At 37.4% G+C, this 20571-nt stretch overlaps 1 long non-coding RNA gene across 1 annotated transcript; it reads left to right on the top strand.

Annotated features, from left to right (window-relative positions):
• Window positions 1–14134: 14134 nt before the first annotated feature.
• Window positions 14135–19361, top strand: LOC133528100 (uncharacterized). The gene is made up of 2 exons (XR_009800949.1): window positions 14135–14889; window positions 15520–19361. It is a non-coding gene; the product is annotated as an uncharacterized LOC133528100 (long non-coding RNA).
• The last annotated feature ends 1210 nt before the right edge of the window (window positions 19362–20571 follow it).

Raw genomic sequence — 20571 nt, 5'->3', positions numbered from 1 at the left:
AAATCTGTACACTCCGTTTTTGAAAAACCTTTACATTTAAGATTTAATTTCTTTGTTGTCTTTGTGAGTACAAATATAAGTACTTAATAATGCGCTAGTTCTAGCTTCCAAAATCACACAACAATTCAATAACTGCTAAAGACAAAATTGTATAATATCTTGCTTAAACGGAAGTTCAAATTTTGATTTTTTATAGAGAATAAGTGTAAATTAAAAATATATCGTCAAGATAAGCTGCTACATGGCTTCGTTGTGAACAAATTTGCGTGTATTTTTATGCAATTATTAAACATTTATTGAACAAATTATTTGCACAAAGTGAGGTCTAAATCGAAAACCTCGTTCCCTTAAGAAAATACAGTAAGTACCGATAGGTGTATGTATGTATGATTGCAAATATTATAAAACACATAGTCACATACAAAAATACCACTTTTTCTATTCGTCGACTGTAATGGTTGAATTCAAATTTCGAATACCAAACTGTTATTGCGTACTTTTCATGTATGGGCTTCCAACACAACTACAAGATTCATTTCGATACGCTGTAGTGAATTATAAAAAAAATTACCAATCACGTGCCGCCGCGCTCATAGAAAAGACTAAACGGGCGCCGGGTTTATGTTATTTGTACTACATTTTTGTCTACTGAGATACTTACCAATTTTCATTAATTATTTAGGTTTTATAGTAAAAAAAGTATTATTACAGTACATATGGGGCTACTTTATAGCACTAGTGCGAGAAGTAGCATATTACGTTACTGTGTCGAACATTTAAAGGGCCATATGTACTGTAAAACGTTGTACGATACATGTGCGAATAGGTAATTCGCAACTCGTGTCGATTTAAAACACTCCCTTCGGTCGTGTTTTAATTTATCGCCACTCGTTTCGAATTTCCTATTTTTCGCACTTGTATCGTAATGTACTATTTAAGATGACTCGTAGAAAAATTATTGTATACAGTAGTGATATAATCAAGCTTTTCAATCTCGCACCTTACTTAGGCAACTCAACAAGCTTCGGTGCCTAAACACGGTACTTGACTCTCTCGAATTTTTTAATTTTTTTTATGGTAAATGATGATGCGATCTACGGTGGAGCACGCTTACCTATGAGATACCTATTTACTCTAGCCTTGAAGAGATTCAGATTGTACTCATGCGGAAACACAGACTCGAGCAGGCCATTCCACTCCTTGGCAGTTCGCATAAGGAATGTTGAAGCGAAACGCTTCGTGCGTATTAATTTATTAAATCTCTCTATTAAACCACGATTGTATAAAATACTATTGCTACATGGTATTGGGGACAAAAAATAGCGAATTATCCATTTTCTTTGCAAGGTCATCTCTAAAATAAACATGAATCCTTATCTTTTTTACATTTTGAAGGAATCACTAAAAACCAATGTTTTTGTATGGGCATTATCATTGGTAATTCCTATCGATTGCTCGAAATATTTTCGTTATTGATTACACGCTGTTTTCAGACTTTGATAGATCGCCTGGGGACCGGCAATCTACTTTCACCGGTGACGGTGAGACAAGCAGGCCAATAATAACTTTTTCTGCCCTCCGGGCGAAAAGCGTCAACTTTGCTCCCGCTGCGCTAAACGAAGTTGCGGCTTTCCGCCTCCGTCGAGCAGAAAAATAGTATGCGCACCCCGGGAGGAAACGTAGGACATTCCATCCCGCGTGTTTGCCACCCTCGCCTTCGGCTCGGGTAACAATTTTACACGCGGCACGCAATTTCCTACTTGTCCTCCCTTGGGACACAAATAGCTATACTTATTCTTATTAGGACAGGCCTAAGAAGCGCTGGCTGGACGTCGTGACAGCGGACATGGAAGAGAACAATTTCACATCTGAGGATGCCGAAGACCGGGCAAAGTGGGGAAGATAAAAGACAATATTCAATAATAACACTTCAGTTACTGTGTACCTTATCTAAAATCATACTCTATAGTTCTTCCTTTAACCTAATTGTTCATGTGCAAACTACAGATTTAAACAACTAACTTCTGAATTGATACAGAAACCCTTTCATATGAACTTACTATTAATTTATTAAAGATTTAACTAACCTATCAAATTTATAAGTCAGCATGCTTGCATACTGCTAATATATTATATGTATAGTTAATTGTTGTCTTATAAGTGAAATTTTGTAATTTCTTTAGACAATAAATGCTCTTTAAACCGAAGATAGATTAGGAAAGCGGACGCTGGCGCTAGGCCGGGAAAACGCTAGGTTGAAGAATAGGTCTGCTTTCAGCGGTGGCAGCATGGTTCCATTTTTATCACCTGTCACTATGCCTGTCACTTTCGCGCGTACGTACTCGTCAGGAGGGCTAAAATGGTCGGCTCTTTATCGTTTGTCACCATGCCTGTCACGTTCTAACAAGTATGTAAGTGCGAAAGTGACGGGCATAGTGACAGGTCATAAAAATGGAACCATGCTGCCACCGCTGAACGTGGCAGGCATGGTGACAAATGATAAAGAGCCGACCATCTTAGCCCTACAGTATACTAGTGCCCTATAGTAGTACTGGTATGATACTGATCTGTCAGTGTTAGTGACGTTTTTGAAGAAATGCCTACCCATCGGTCACCCAGGCACGGCGGCGCGGGTCGAATTTTCTCGAGTATATGGAATATCTCAAGGCCTTATGGCGTCCTCTGGCTAACTCTAAGGTAGAAAAGTATGAGTACAAAAAAACATTAAATTTCCCTAATAATATATCTCTATTTTGCAATTCTTTTGTTGGCTTTCTTTATTGTTAACCTTTAGAATATTATTTATGTAGTTTTTATAATATTGTCTTTTGGAATGTTTATAAGGGGCGTTACACATGAGCTTAATCTATCAAAGATTAAGCACCGAAATATCTATTTATTTATTTTTATTTTATTTATTTAACACAGTGCAAACTTACAGTACTACACCAATTCGCTTACACACTAGAAAAAATAGATGTCAGGAAAATAAAAACATACAAACAGATAACATGTCAAGAAAAATAAAATTTACATAGTCAGTCAATTAATTACAATATTTAGCATATATAAAATGTCAAGGAAGATCAAATTTACAAATTCAGCCAATTAATTACAATAATTCAAATTCAAAAAGTCAAATTCAAACTACACCAATTCGCTTACACACTAGAAAAAAATAGATGTCAGGAAAATAAAAATCTATGATCACGCTATAATTCAGATATTGTCTATGGCACCTGGCTTTCTCATACAAAAATCAGCATTATCGGTTACTCCTCTTATCCGCTAGGCTCGAGGTTTCGTTATCGATTACACGCTGTTTTCAGACTTTGATAGATCGCCCGGGGACCGGCAATCTGCTTTCACCGGTGACGCTGACGTGGGGAACAAGTCACAAGACAGGAGGATTATTTGACTCTATTATTTTTTATTATTGAATCAATTATTTTATATACCGGGTCAACAAATTCCGTTATCTGGGGAGCACTATAACATCGAACTGTGACCTTGACGCTGAGATCAGCAGCAGGATCGGTGCTGCAGCTGCAGCGTTTGGGAAACTAGTTTTAAAGGTCTTCTGCTCGCACGATTTAAAACTGGCTACCAAAATTTTAGTGAACGTGGCAATCGTGCTGCCAAACCTTTTATACTCTTCCGATATGTCATCACATTCGTACCTTAGACCGGTTCCACCTCAAATGCTTGCGTAAGATCATGAACATCAGATGGTCTCATCGAGTACGAAATACCGAAGTTCTACGACGAGCCAAGGTCAATGGAATAGAGGCTTACCTAATGCGTCGACAGCTTCGGTGATGCGGTCACTTATCGCGTATGGCGGAGGAGAGAGTGGCGAAGCGCATCTTTTATTCTGAACTAGAGGAGGGTAAGCGGAAAGTTGGCGGACAACTCCTCCGATACAAAGATGTTCAGAAACGATACATGAAAAGATGCAACATCCCCCCCAGTGGGAAGGGTGGGTTCCCTCTCAGTGGGAAGGTTTGCCAGCACATCGTCCTGAGTGGCGCTGGCTGGTGCAGGGCAATGTGCGCGATTTCGAGGAGCAGCGTAAAGCTGACCTCGGCGCTAAACGCGACGAGATGAAAACACGCCAGCCTGCGTCCATTCACTACCATAACGTAGCTGGTGTCCTCAAGTGCCCTCAATGTGCGCGGGGGTTCACCTCGAAGATCGCCTACATCAGCCATCTTCGGGCGCATGAGCGCCGAGCTGACTAGGAGCCGAAGTGGTCGCCATGGTCGAAATCGGCCGGAAGGATCATTATCATGGGTGGACCCTGTAACATGAGCAATAAATTAAATTATAGGCTGTACTCCTCAAACCTCAAACTAACCAATATTTGTTCAGCGACTTTTAAAAATAACTTGTGTTTTGATGTTTAGCATACTCAGAAAATATTTTAAGACGCAATGTATTGCGAATGGTTATATTTGAAGCGTGATAAGCAACGACAATGACTAAAATTTTGGGTTCAGGACAAAGACAGGCTGTCGCACTTATTACGAATAAGACGAACTCCAACGATAGATGATGATACAAGGTGTTTTTTTTTAAATCCGTTAATTTCAAGGACGCATTCCTGATTCCTGAGCTTATACTAAGTAACTTTCTCAAATAGACCGGTTTCTATAATAATTAACTCAATTTTGGAGAAAAGCAATGATTTATTTTTATCTGATAAGGCCCCTACGAGCGTGCACACTTGCCTTAGGGACTATTTGGAGTGTTTACATTTGCTACTAAACGCAAGTACTATCTCGGACGATCGATATTTGAAATGTGTGTAGATATATGATATAATCACTACTACTACTCACTACTTAGTTTAATTAAATTATAAGCATGTAAGTAATTAGTTCGTAAGTTTTCTAACACAATATATTATTGTTAAAGAAATAAATAAATGAAATGAAATGAAATGAATCATAATATATGAATTGAAATATAATGCCCGTGTTAAAACAATGCTTTTGATTACTTTTTTGAAAAATAAAACTAAGTTAAAAACACCAAAATTTACTATGCCATTCAGTTTCGTTAACGGAGTTAAAACAAACACCGTGTATGTTAAGATAAAATTAATAGTTTGAAAAATGTATGTGTAATATGTACCTTTCCTACATTTGGCACCTAACGTTTTACAACCATAATATGACATATTTATTGTTTTTGCGTACCCCTCTTTAACCTTGTTTTTGCTTTTTTTATATTATATTAGTTATGTCTCTCCACAGTTGGGTCAACATTGCATCATATTAATTTTCTAGTTACTGGAAAAAAAGGAATAAAAGTACTTTTATTCATTTTTTTTACTCAGTAACTAAGTTAATGTCGTCATACACTGCATAGATGATCGAAAACGCTTTATCTCATCACTTGGAACGTATGGATCTGAGTTTAATTTACTAAGTAAACATAACATTGAAACTTTTCTATTACTGCTGTTTGTAGTCCAAGGGGTTTTACTAGTAAATACACGTTTTTTAAAAGTAAATTTACTTTCTGTTGACATTGAGAAGTTTTCAAATTACTTTTTTACTGAGATGTTTACGCTCAAAGAAACGAAACGGTAAACAAGATGTTGAATGCATAAAATGGGAGTAAATAAATAAATGAGGTTTGGTTGAGAAATACGCTGGAGAGTCCAGCTATTAGGTATTTAATAAATAAATTTCAGCGAAAAGATTTATTTTTATAATCATATATTTGTAGATTAATGAATACATTATCATGTACTTTTTTTTTATACTACATCGGTGGCAAACAAGCATACGGCCTGCCTGATGGTAAGCAGTATCCGTAGCCTATGTACGCCTGCAACTCCAGAGGAGTTACATGCGCGTTGCCGACCCTAACCCCCTCCCACCCTCGTTGAGCTCTGGCAACCTTACTCACCGGCAGGAACACAACACTATGAGTAGGGCACTCGTAAACGGCATAAGTCCCGTTGTAGTTTTATCCAGCAGAGTTTTCGACAAATCGTACAATAACCCTGAAAACCCTGAAATATGTATCTGGGGGCATCTTTAATACAATCTGCTTTTTGCTGATTCCCCATACAAACTTTAACCTTGTTTCCCCTAACGCCCTTTTCTGTCCACTTTTCATCCTTACGGGGTGATTTTGGGGTTGAAAACTATCCTATATCCTTCCTCATAACTAAAACTATCTACATTCCAAACTTCAACTAAATCGGTTCAGCGGTTATTCAATTCAATTCAATTCAATTCAATTTATTTTTATTTCGGACCATGTCCATAGTGTTAGTATACATTCCCTTAATCCTATGTTAGTTAACTACTATACTAGCTCATAATAAATTATACACCAAGCCTCTGGATCCCATATGTACTCCCTCCCAGTGTTTCCAGAAGGCGCAAGCAGGCGATTCTAACACTAGGCGCAAGATGCTGTTGGAACTGTCCCGCACGCGACGCATCAGGGAGGCAGTCCTTTTGCGTATTATTATTGATTGCCCATACAAAATTTCACCCCCTTTCACCCTTTGGGGGTAAAAATTTCAAGTTTTTGATTTTTGTTGTTGTTTATGTACTAATACTATCCTACATACCAAATTTCAGCTTCCTGGGACTTCAGGAAGTACCCTAAGAGTTTTGATGATCATCAGTGAGTGAGTGAGTGACGAAATCGGGGTTTTTTAGACATGAATAAAATCTAAAGTATGAGAGTGATGCAATTGAATTTTTTTATGCTTATTAAGTCCACTATTGACATTATATCCCGTTTTTTTTATCTAGTATAATCCAAACCCATGTTTTGAGGGTTTAAAAAAACAACAAAGCGCTTCGAGAGAAGGTTGGTAGTGCCCATGCGCTTCGCTTTACTCATTGGGGGGGGGGGGGGGGGGATTCTATATATTTTTAATCTCACGTTACATGATGTTCAGTATTTTTTACAGGTTACAGAGGCTCGTTATAATATGCCCACTAGCGACATCTGGTTACTTAATAATGAACTACATGTGCTAAGTTGACAAGATTTCACTAATCTCGATTTATACATACGTTACGTTTTCATAAAATATCTACTCAGCACAAAACACTAGGTTTCGGAATTTTAAAGCTCCGAGAAAGGTAAAATTTGGTTATTATTGCTTACTGTCATCGATATCGAAGACTACTAGCGCCATCTAGTTGTCTTGTGGCTAACGAAACATATGGGCATATGGGAAAACTTCGCGTTACAACATCTATTTCAGTGTATAATTAATATATAGTAATGTGAATAGTTAAAAAAAAAATTTAACCATATAATTTGATTTGTTCCCTAGTTGAACACTTATTATTATTACAAAGCAATATGATTACTTAAAAACAAAATAAAAATTAATACTTTTGTATTAATAGTACAAAAATACTTAGCACAGAGGCAATTATAGATCGTGTCATTCACGAAGACGCCTGCCTTGATTCGTAATGTTATGTTATTTAAGGCTAAATTTGACGAATCTGGGCGTCATCGTGTATGACACGAACTTAACCTCATTCGTGCGTCAGTGGTTAAGGGATAAACATATTTTCTATAGAATATTTTAAAAGGGTCACTCACGTATTTTAATTTTTAAGTCGAAAACGCTCGACATGTTTTACTTCGTCAACGCCCGTTCGTCCGTCGATCCGTCAACGCAAGCTCCTGATGACACTAGGTACAGAGTGAGACATGTCGAGTGTTTCCGACTTAAAATATGAGAGTGACCCGTTTTAACATACATTTTTTTATTATGTCTGTGTCTCCCGGAAGTTTTGTTATTAAATTATTTTGTATAATTTTAATATTTCCAGAAAGAAAGGGAAATGGCGACCACGTTTATATGGAGAAACAGACCACTTTCTTTTAAAATTACATTTAGGAATTCAATACCGCGGTATTTAATAAATGAATCTAGAATTCTATATATAAATTCTGTTAAGTAGTTCAATTCTAATTCATTCAATAGTTCAAGGTCAGTATACCAATCAGTTAAGCTATTCGCCCTTAACAATAAAAACTTCTTCGAATCGGTACTTTTTCAATCGCTTTCTTCAATTACAAAGGAAATAACATTTACCAGTGAATTGTAAAGACAGCTAATCAGTACCCCTAGTGTAAATAAATTCGATTTCGAAACGTGACGTATTTCGATTTCGATTTGCGTTTAGTCTCATTTTGTATTGGATTTAGAAAGAGCGCGCCAAGCGGGACGTTTTGGAAACTCAAAATCCTATACAAAATGAGACTTAACGCAAACGCGTTCGTCACGTTATGATGTCGATCAAAGGACAATGGGCACTTTTGTATGGGGAGTGTCCCATGGATGTATACTGTTGAGACATATGTCGTTTTAAAGCTCTTAATCGTAGTATTATTTTATTGTATGGCACCAACCTTGGACCACTTGCAGGGACCGAGCTATATAAAAAAAGAAGTTGCGCATATAAGCAGTTATATTTCCTTATACGCGGGATATAAAAAGTTTTAGCGTATTTTATTCGAAAGAATATAAAAAATGCTTTATGTTTTTTGTATCAACACCAATGATAAAGTATTTAAAGGGACACAATGTACAGTTTTAAAAAATCGTCATTCTAAAAATTACTTGATACACAGCGAAATAAGAGTGTATACAAATGCCATGTATATCATGTGAAAAGTATTTTTATAAGCTATTTTTCGTATAATATAACTGGGGTCAAATCGTTGCAGGGACCAAAATAAAACCATTTAATGAGTTAATTAATTGTAGTTAATTACGCCTTAACTTTTCTACTCAACGCCAGATGTCGCTCTAAAGCAAAATTCTACTTGACGTAAAACATTTATACATCGCGGTAATCTCGTCAGTCTTACTCCATCATTTTAAAAAGTATAGACTAGTTTATGGATTTCTAAAGTTATGTCAAGATGACTCTGAATGTAATATTGTCAACAATAATTGTCAAAACACGCAATTTAAAATATTCAACATTGTAATTACAAAATAGTATATTTCTAATACGCTATAATTTTCTCCAATCGAAAGGCACTCCATTCCATTGATCTCAGAGAGTATGCTCCTTGATGATCTTCACTATTCATGGGGTAGGTAAGATCAAAGTATTATTTTTTCTCGTATAGCTGCTATATAGCGTTCGACTCCATGGAAAATAAAGGCTCCAAATAATATAAAAAATGTAGCATATATACAAGTGCAATTTAGATAGTATTCCAGAAAAAAATGCGCCAATGTAAATGCTGAAAAGTTTCCTATCGTATTGTCGAACAAATTCATATCTACTTCTGATCTACGCGACCTTAGAAGTTTGGATTGTCCTACCTAATCATTTTACATTTTATTGTTTTCAGAACAAGAATTATTTTACTTCCCACTGTCTATGTAAGGGGACTTAGAGCGGATTCATACTTTACTATACGTGTCGTGTCGAATGATAGTCCCTATGTCAGTTTCTCCAATTCTATTTTGCGTAGGATAAGTAAAAAAAATAATTAAAAATATGTGTTACCGTATTTTTATTCGTGAAATGTTACCTATATTTCTAAGTTAATGATTGTACTATACTTCCAAAAATATGTCTGACAAACATTTTATATGAAAGCCATTTTTCCATGTAAAAATGAACTGTTATAGGGACCATCTTTTGAATTTATGATAATTTATTCATATTTTAATGTACTCGGGTAGGTAATATTGCAGGCATTATATCAGCACCAAATAAATGCTGTGAACCAGATATATATTAAGTGGCGAATAACGTTTCCAAATCGCATTTTCTTTTGACATATTTTTCTTTTTTTTTGCTCCTTTTTCACGACCGGTTTGGCCTAGTAAGTCGATGATCCTGGGTTTGAATCCCGGTAAGGGCATTTATTTGTGTGATGAGCACATATATTTGTTCCTGAGTCATGGATGTTTTCTATGTATTTAAGTATTTGTATATTATATATTATTATGTCGTATGAGTACCCACAAAACAAGCCTTCTCGGCTTGCCGTGGGACTCAGTTAATTTGTGTAAGAATGTCCCTATAATATTTATTTATTGTTATTATTATTGTATGTCCGGTAACAGAACTCCCCAGGAGCACTCGGGTGTGTAAGGTCGCTACTCCCCAACTTATTATAATTGTTATTACTTTCAGCATTTTTAAGTTGTTCATCGGACACTGAGGCCATTGAAGTTTCAAGCTGGCGGCATCAAAATGGAGTACCTAGGTACTGTTTCAAATAAATGGGTGGTAAGTAAGTACATTTGGTGAAGTGGAACTGCTGATGTTGATCAGAAACGGAACTCTTCCACGCGCGTGATTTGTCTTCTTTGTTAAGTTTGTAGCGAGTAAGTTTCAAGTACCAAGATTTTTTAGAAACCTTGTGTCAAGGTAAAGGTCTGACGATGGGTTCCATGAGGAAGCGAGGGAACACCTCAAATCTTATAGGCATATAGTCATTTTGGATTTTCATCAATATCTTAAGCTTTTTCATTCCCACTAGTGGCATTTAATGAAGTGGAACTACTGAAGTTGACCAAAACGGAACTCTTGAACGCGCGAGATTTTTCTTCTTTGTTTTTTTTTATGATATAAGAGGCAAACGAGCAGACGTCACACCTGATGGTAAGCGATTACCGCCGCCCATGGACACCTGCTAAACCATAGGGGTTGTAAGTTCGGTGCTGGCCTTTAAGATTGGAATACGCTGTTTTCTTAAGGTTTTAAATGTCGTATTGGTCCGGAAATACCGCAGGCAACAGATCATTTCATAGTTTAGCTGTATGAGGCAGGAAGTTTCTAGAGAAATGCACAGTTGAGGACTGCCAACCATCTAAGTGGTGAAAATAAAAATGTTGTAGCGTAGAGCGATGACGAAAAGAGGCGGCAAGGATAAATCCGAGCAATTCGATGGAACACTCGCCGTAATAGATTTGTCCTGATAAGTTTGTAGAAAGTAAGGTTGTTAAGAAACATCTGTGTCTAGATCCAGGTCTGATAGATACCTCAAACCTTATAGAAATACATATAGTTTTTTTTGGATTTACATCAATATCTTTGGGCGTTTTATTAAAAAAAAGCTACATTTAATCAAGTGGAACTGCTGATATAATATAAATAACAGAACGGAACTTTTCAACGCACACGTTTTGTATTCTTTATTAAGCTTGTAGTGAGTAAGGTTCTTAAGGTGTACTTAATACATCAATGTCCAGTTCTGATGATGGGTTTCATGAAGAATCGAGGGAATTCCTAAAATCTTTTAGGCATACATGTAATAATTTCTGGGATTTTATTTACATATCAAGCATTATTATTAAAAAAGTGTCATTTGACTAAAAGTAACAGCTGATGTTGACCAGAATGGAACTCACCAACTCGCGCGCGATTTGTTTTATTAGTTAAGTTTGTAGCAAGTAAGTTTTAAGTATTAAGGTTTCTAGGAACATTTGTGTCAAGGTAAAGGTCTGATGATGGGTCCCATGAAGAATCGAGGGAATTTCTTAAATGCTATAGGCATATATGTAGTACTTATTGGATTTTCATCAACATATTATCAACTTTTATTCACAAAAGTGACATATGATGATGTGGAACTACTGATGTTGACCAGAACGGAACTCCAACGCGTGCAATTTTTCTTCGTTAAGTTTGTAGCAAGTAAGGTTCTTAAGAAACATTTTTGTCAAAGTACAGTTCTGATGATGGGTTTCATGAAGAATCGAGGGAATTCCTAAAATCTTATAGGCATACATGTAATAATTTCTGGGATTTTATTTACATATCAAGCATTTTTATTAAAAAATTGTCATTTGACTAAGTGTAACAGCTGATGTTGACCAGAATGGAACTCGCCAACTCGCGCGCGATTTGTTTTATTAGTTAAGTTTGTAGCAAGTAAGTTTTAAGTACTAAGGTTTTTAGGAACATTCGTGTCAAGGTAATTTCTTAAATGTTATAGGTATATATATATATTATATAGTACTTATTGGATTTTCATCAACATATTATCAAGTCTTATTCACAAAAGTGACATTTGATGATGTGGAACTACTGATGTTGACCAAAACGGAACTCCAACGCGCGCAATTTTTCTTCGTTGTTAAGTTTGTAGCGAGTAAGGTTCTCAAGAAACATTTTTGTCGAAGTACAGTTCTGATGATGTGTTTCATGAGAAAGCGAGGGAACTCCTCATTCTCCTCAATTCTTATAGGCATATAGTCATTTTGGATTTTCATCAATATCTTTAGCTTTTTTTATTCACATTAGTGGCATTTGATGAAGTGGAACTAGTGATGTTGACTAAAACGGAACTCTTCAACGCGTGAGATTTTTTCTTTTTTTGTTTGTTGTGATATAAGAGGCAAACTAGCAGACGAATCAACTAATGGTAAGCAATTACCGCTGGCCATGGACATCTGTTACACCATAGGGATTGTAAGTGCGGTGCCGGCATTTAAGATAGGAACACGCTCTCTCCTTAAAGTTTGAAAGATCGTATTGGGCCGGAAATACCGCATGCGACAGATCATTTCATAGTTTAGCTGTATGAGGCAGGAAGTTTCTAGAGAAATGCACAGTTGAGGATTGCCAACCATCTAAGTGGTGAAGATATAAATGATGTAGCGTAAAGCGGTGACGGAAAGAGGCGGCAGAGATTAATCTGAACAATTCCTCGGAACTTTTAAGTTTGTAGAAAGTAAGGTTCTTAAGAAATATCTGTGCTAGACACCAGTGTCTAGTGTCTAGGTCTGATGATGGACACCTCAAACCTTATAGAAATACATATAGTTTTTTTTTCATCAATATCTCTAGGTGTTTTATTTAAAAAAAGTTATATTTGATCAAGTGGAACTGCTGATGTTGTCCAGAACGGAACTTTTTAACGCACGCGTTTTGTATTCTTTATTAAGCTTGGAGCGAGTAACTTTCTTAAGGTGTATTTATATCAATGTTCAGTTCTGATGATGGGTTTCATAAATAATCGAGGGAATTCCTGACATCTTATAATTTCTGGATTTTTATTTACAAATCAAGCATTTTTATTAAAAAGTGACATTTGACGAAATGCAACAGCTGATGCTGGCCAAAATGGAACTCGCCAATTCGCGCGCGATATGTTTTATTTGTTTATTTTGTAGCAAGTAAAGTTCTTGAAGACATTTGTGTCATAAGGTCTAGTTCTGAGGATGGGTTCCATGAGAAATCGAAAAAATTCCTCAAATCTTATAGGCATACAATACATACAGTAATGTTTGGATTCTCGTCAACATATCAAGCATTTTTATTTAAACAAGTTAGTGATATTGACCAGAACGGAACTCTTCAACGCGCGCGATTCTTATTCTTTGTTAAGTTTGTAGCAAGCTAGGTTCTTAGGAAAAATTTGTGTCAAGGTCCAGTTATGATGATGGATTCAATGAGGAATTGAGGATTTTAAATCGATTTGAATTCACAATTGGGAGGAATTGAGGATTTTCTTCAACATATCAAGTTTTTTTTATTTGAACAAGTGACATTTGATGAAGTGAAACTGCTGATATTGAGCAAAATGGAACTCTTCAACGACAAGTATTTTACCTTAGGCGTGTTTTTTATTTTATTTCGTTTATAGCATGTAAGGCTTTTAAGGAACATTTGTGTCAAGGTCCAGTTCTGATGATAGGTTCTACGAGAAACCGAAGGAGCTTCTCATATTGTATAAGGATACATATAGTCATTTTAGGATTTTCATCAATATTACAAGCATTTTTACTCAATAAAGTGCCATTTGTTGAAGTAGAATTGCTGATGAAGAACGGAACACCTCAACGACTTCCAGATTCTTTATTTTTATTACTCTTCTTTCTTTTTCATTATTAGAACAGGTATTTCTACTAAGTGAACCGAACTGATACTATTAAAAGTAGGTAGGTAGGTAGGTTAAATAGGTTAAAACTGTAAGGATTATTATGTATAAGTAGTCTTTCTTTTAATTAAACATAGGTAAGTAATTCTATTTAAGTATAAGTGTCTTTAAAAAAAACATCAATCGACTCTTATCTGTCACTAGTTCCAGTTTCAGAGTATAAAATCCGGGTACACAGCCACGGCCAGCCGGGTAACCAGACAGTTCGAATACGGACAAGTTATTGTGAATAAAAAATCTTATCGTCTTGCAAAAGTTATTGTCATAAATGTATAGGTTTCGAATACATGAATATAAAGTTAAAATGCTGGTAAAAGTATTAGTTTTTATCATTAACCATTTTATATCCCAACAAAACTGTTACCCTTACAAAAATAAAATGCTTTCATTACCTAATGTAGGTTACGTTAGGTAATAAATAAATAAATAGGTAGGGACAATCTTACACAGATTGGCCCCAAACTAATCAAAGCTTGTACTATGGGTACTAGGCGACGTTAAACATACTTATTTAGATAAATATATATTTACGTATATACATAGAAAACACGCATGCCTTAGGAACAAATATCTGTATTCATCACACAAAGAAATGCCCTTACGCGATTCAAACTCGGGACCATCGGCTTCATACTTCATAGGCAGGGTCACTACCCACTAGGCCAAACCGGTCGGCAAAAGGTAAAGATAATTAGGTAAAGACAATGAATAATTAAACGTATTATAAATTGACACCAATATCCATCAAATAGTATAACTAGGTATGCTAAGAGCGGGCTTCAGGCCATTACGTCGCACCTTTAGAATTAAACTAATTTGACTCAAAAAGTACGACCTTTATATATGTAGTTTGGTAGAACAGTAAGAACTCACTATATGTGTCTCTTTTTCATGCGGTGAAATCCCCCCCCACCCGGAAAGGGTAGCGACGCCCATTTTATCGACTCTCGAGCCGACTCCAATCTGATACTAATAGTAAGTAAGTACTTACTTAGTAAGCAAATTGTAGTAGTCATCCCTTCTTAGTAAAAGGAAAGTATTGTAAAGATACTACTTTTTAACCGACTTCAAAAACTTTCTGAACCAATGTTGAAAATTAGTTATCGTTTGAAAGTGGGTATATAGTTCCAAGATGGTCCTATTTTTGACAAAACCACGAGGAATTAAGGGAACTCCCCAAATCTTATAGGCGTTTTTTAGTTTCATCAACAGACCAGGCATTGCCATTCAAAAAAGTGCTATTTGAAGAAGTGGAACTTCTGATCAGGACCAGCAAATAACTCTTTAACGATACGTATTTCACGCTAGACGATTTGTCTTCTTTGTTATGTTTGTAAAGAAGCTACTTGCTTAACGAGGTTTAAGGAATATTTGTGTAAAGGTCTAGCTTACATCATGGGTTCCATGAGGAATTGAGGCAACCTCTCAATTCTTGATGGAACGTAAAACTGTTTATTGACATAATTGTCGATAGGTATCCCATCTGCTCTAATTTACCCCACTTGACGGTACATACATGAAAAAAAAAACTTCTCTTAAAAATAGGAAACCGACTTCAAACATAGGTATTAGAAAACAATACAAAAACTGTTATTGTATTTTCAGAAACCATACGGAAATAATGAGGATGCATCGACATAAGAAGAATCGAACATGGGCAAGATAAAGTTCAAGAAAAAAGCAAATATAATGTGTACTTGTGTGTAGTCAAAGAAAGTTGAAAAATAAAGCATAATTAATGGCCATAGAATACAGAACCGATACACGAACATTAAGACTATTAAAAATAGACATATAGGTTGATCGTACTACTCGTACTAATGTATTTCTTTTGTTCAATTATAGTATTGCATTAAAGTTAGATTCTCTAGATATATATTATTCATAGGTTCTGTATTCTATACGAATTGTTTCAGTGTAATTATTGTACTAAATACCGTTGACCGCCTGTCAACAGTATTTATTTCTACATTACTATCACAGAAGATTTTAGGCCCTACAGTAGTTTTTGAATTAGTATTTACTATGGACAAATATAGCGAAATGTGAGTTTTTACCTAAAATATCAATCTTTTGTGAACGTGGTGTAGAGTATATACCGCCTAAGACTGAAGTAGCTACGCGGGCAACGTTTTCAAAATAGAATCGTGTTCATGGTCGGCCCATGGTAAAAATAATTAGGTACACGTAGACCCGCTAAATAAACCCCGTGGACCCACCAGGAGAACATATTGGAGAGACTGGAGATAATACACCGCTTTAAGGGCGGTCGCACTCGGCATTGACATCTGGCGTATAGATGGCGGGTGGACCTCAGCGAATTTCAAAGAAATATTTATAAACATCCAATGACGTCCGGCTCGGACACCAGATCTTCAATCTCCTGATTCCTGTGGAGTCTCCAGGTTCCATCCTCTCCACGTGTGAGTCCTAGGATTTTTCGCGCTGCCAGACTCCGATGACTCAGGCACGTAGTCCAGATGGGTGAGGATCGTGCAGCCTGGAGGGCGTACTCTGAAGTTCCAAATGGCCGAAGACCGTCTAGACGTCCTAGGTAGGTACCGCTGGAGAGATGAAATGCAAAAAGACCTTAGCGAACTCGGCGCCGTCGACTAGATGGAAACGGTTTTGGACAGAGAAGCATGGCGGTCTTTGGTGTCGGAGGCCAAGATCCACTTCGGGTCGCTGCGCCATAGCAGTAAGTAAGTATTTATAAACATACTGTACCTTCTGTGTACCTAACCCAAAACGAGATATTTAAGAAAAAGTCCACCCGCCATTCTGACGTCAGGATTGCGGTTGGACCTATGAAATCTTGCATTATACCGCACTAAAAGTATGCAGTTATATGGTACAGTCGCCATCAGATATATCGGAGTGGCCGAGGTGCTCAAAGATCTCTAAACACGCACTCTAACCTCTTGACAGTAGAGGCATGTTCAGATATTCGTGGGTACCTTGGCCGCTCCGATATATATGATGGTGACTGTACCTTCAGTGTACCTCTGTAAATAGAAATAGAAACCGGTGTACCTCTCCCCAAAACAAGCTAGGCTAAGCTCATGCACAATATAACTGCATACTTTTAGTGCGGTATAATGCAAGATTTCATAGGTCCACCCGCCATCCTGACGTCAGGTTGGCGGGTGGACCGTTTTGTAAAATATCTCGTTTTGGGGAAAGGTACACTGGTTTATATTAAAGGTACACTGAGGTACACAGAAGGTACAATATGTTTATAAATATTTCTTTGAAATTCGCTGAGGTCCACCGCCATCCTGACGCTTACCATATATCTAAGGACCGACCTTAGGGGCAATAACGATAGTGCTAGTTCAGCTGTGTCATTCACAAATTCGAGCCAATCGTGCTGTCTAACGCAACTAGATGCGATCAATCGCGTGCATAATGCGAACTCATCAACCAATCACGTTGTGTTACTTGTGGCGTTAGACTGCACGATTGGCTCAAACTCGTGTGCGTAACACCGCTGTACTGGCCCCATTCTTATTGCCCGTAAGGCCCGTCCTCAGATATATTATGTCAACGACACAGTCGCGATTTTAAAAAATCACATCGCTTCTGCTACCAAATTGTTGAGCATAACGTTTTCCTATCCATAGGTTCCATCTGTCCAGTAGGATCCACCATCTCGATCCACCAGATTGAAGAGATTGTTACTTAACTGATGGATCGAGATAATGAAACCTACTGAATAGAGCGGGTCGATTGGATATAACAAAGTACGCTTATATGAAACGCTACTCCGGTGTGCGAGTGAGACAGTCAGGCCAATTTGAACTTGCATTTGACAGAAAACTGACTCCATCAAACGCTACCAGTTCCATTGCCGGCCTCTTCGCTGCCTTCTATAGTGGTTCAATCTTACCTTGCTTATGAATAAAAAGGGGCGTGCACACCGATATTAGAGTAATATTGGAATCATATCAGTTAGTTGCGGGCGTCTCGCTCGCACAAATACATGCGTATAAGTGCGAAATGAACACACGAATGACAGCTAACTGGTATCATTCCAATATTCTAAAATTGGTTTAATGTCAGTTGCACTTTCGAATTGGCCTACATAGCGATTTCCTTAGCCTGCACACCGGATCGGCGTGTGGGCCGGCATCTAGCTAATGTAAAGCCACCTCATTAGGTGCTTTACATTAGTTACAAAATACAAAAGGTTAAGGGCGTTTGCTAGCTGGCGCTAGTGCACGGAGCGGGCAAACACGCGCAGGTGCCTTTGTAAGTAAAATCAGTCGCACGCGTCCGCGCCAGTTAGCGTTGCTCATACTGTAAGAGCTCGTTCCCACTATGTCGGATGTCGTGGCGATTTTTAATCGTACGTTCCACTGGCAGAACATTTTATATGAAGCTGTTCACACTCGTCCGACAACGATTTTGTGTCGGATACGACAAAAAATGTCGTGCGTTTTGCCAGCCCTCCCAGCCCGGAAAAAAATCGTGTCGTGTCTCGCTCGCGTACGAGTGAATATAGCGCTGTTCACATTTTGTCGGATGTCGGAACGATTTCGCCCGCGCCGCCCTCGCGGCACCCCCTCACACACCCGCGCGTCGCTGCCGCGTCGTTGCGATCGCTTCTTAATTCAGCTATCAAATTCTGAAATATTCATAAGGTAAATCTTTCCCTGAGAATTGGGTGTACCCAATATCTCCTTTTTTTAACTGCCTCTAATCGTTTCTTTCGCAAATAATACAAAACCACAAACATTTCGTTGACGTTCATCTTGTACTAAGCCTCGCTACCCACTCGAAAAATACACGCCAGCTGCGATCGTGCACGACAGACGACTAGTGGGAACAGTACCGCCAACACCCGATTGAAATCCGGATCCGACATCCGACATAGTGAGAACAGCGGCAACGACACACGATTAAAAATCGCCACGACATCCGACATAGTGGGAACGAGCTCTAAGCCGCACGCCCGCTCCATGCACACGCGCGACGTTGCGGACGCCCTATGCCCTAAACCTTACTTGAAAGTGTGAAGGTTACTCTGACAGCGGCTATATCAGCTATAATGTATTTATGACGCTTTGAGCATAGCTAGTTACGACGCCTTAAGGTATTCTTGGCGTTCAAAAGGTTAAGGACGTTTGCTAGCTGGCGCGAGTGCACGGAGCGGGTGCACGTGCGCGGGTGCCTTTGTAGGTAAAATTCGTCGCACGCGTCCGCGCCAGCTAGCGTCGCCAGTTACTGTTTTTCGTTAACCCGCTTCAGCTAGCAAACTAATCGCAAATGGTCCGAGATTGGCGCAATAACCATGCATTCCCTTATCTGGATCTGGATGCACCTATTCACCAATGCTTGCTTTAAAGTAACTTGTCGACTCGTCCTGATAATATTTGTGCGACCGTGAAGAAAATCTATGCCGTCACTTATTTTTCAATTTATATGAAATAAAGATGTTAAATGTATTCAAAAGTTTTTATTTAATAAAGTATGTATAAGTGCTCTGTGCATCCGCACCAGCTAGCGGTGCCCTTAGCAAACCAATCGCAAATGGTCCGAGATTGGCGCAATAACCATGCATTCTCTTATCTGGATCTGGATGCACCTATTCACCAATGCTTGCTTTAAATTAACTTGTCGACTCATCCTGCTAATATTTGTGCGACCGTGAAGAAAATGTATGCCGTCAGTTATTTTTCAATTTATATGAAATAAAGGTGTTAAATGTATTCAAAAGTTTTTATTTCATATGTATATATAATGGAACGAAATACAGCTACTATCTTAGCTTGGCAAGCAGTTAAGAGTCGCTGATGCTTTTATTGTATTCACTGCGTTAATTTTAGGTTTAAGATTCTTTATTCTCACTAAGAATTTGACAATTCACTTACATGAGAACTTAAAACTACACAATTTAATCCTGCTTCATATGGCAAACGAAGGAAACGTTGCTTTGAACCGCGACGCAATCTCAAATGTTTCACTTTTACACAATTTTCCTGCAGAGAGACAAAACAAGTATGTACATAGTACCTTTTTACGATTTATTTTATCGTAACATATAAACTTAGATTTATTTTCTTGCTGCTAATTATGGTACTCCAACTACTCCATAAATACATTTACTTACCTACTTATTGCTTAGGAATCTTATTTCATGTTTAATAATAAGTTTATATAACGTTTCTAGCGGGACATAACGCGAACTTTAAAAAATGTAATGCTTTTTCTACCTTTATCACTCGAATATGTAAGAGCAAGAGAGATAAATAGACGAAACTTACTAGTTCAAGGTAACCACTCGTTTTATTGTCAAAGTTCCGAATTAAACAAACTTATTCTTCGGTAACATTTTTAGCGTTTATAAGCGACTATACGGATCCAGCATTTGCCGCTCATTCGGTTCTCCTATTGCACGCAAGATGTCAGTACTAGAGAGGATTTGAAAAATCATAATTAAGTAGTTTAGTGCCATTTATTGAGCAGTAATAATTTAAAAAAATATATAAATTACTTTTTCATTATATTTCAGGCATGCAAAGTGATGTAAATGGTTACAAAAGTAACTCTATATGAATGACATTTTTTAGTTCCAGTTTACGCCGCAGCGCATGATCAAAATTATTTATATCATCTTCCCTGGACACTTTCGGTCTTTGGTGTCATATAAGTAAT

Source organism: Cydia pomonella, chromosome 19, assembly GCF_033807575.1.
Source record: "Cydia pomonella isolate Wapato2018A chromosome 19, ilCydPomo1, whole genome shotgun sequence".
In the NCBI taxonomy this organism is placed as follows: domain Eukaryota; kingdom Metazoa; phylum Arthropoda; class Insecta; order Lepidoptera; family Tortricidae; genus Cydia; species Cydia pomonella.
Note: the sequence above shows the minus strand (reverse complement) of the source record. Positions and strands in the feature narration are given on the sequence as shown.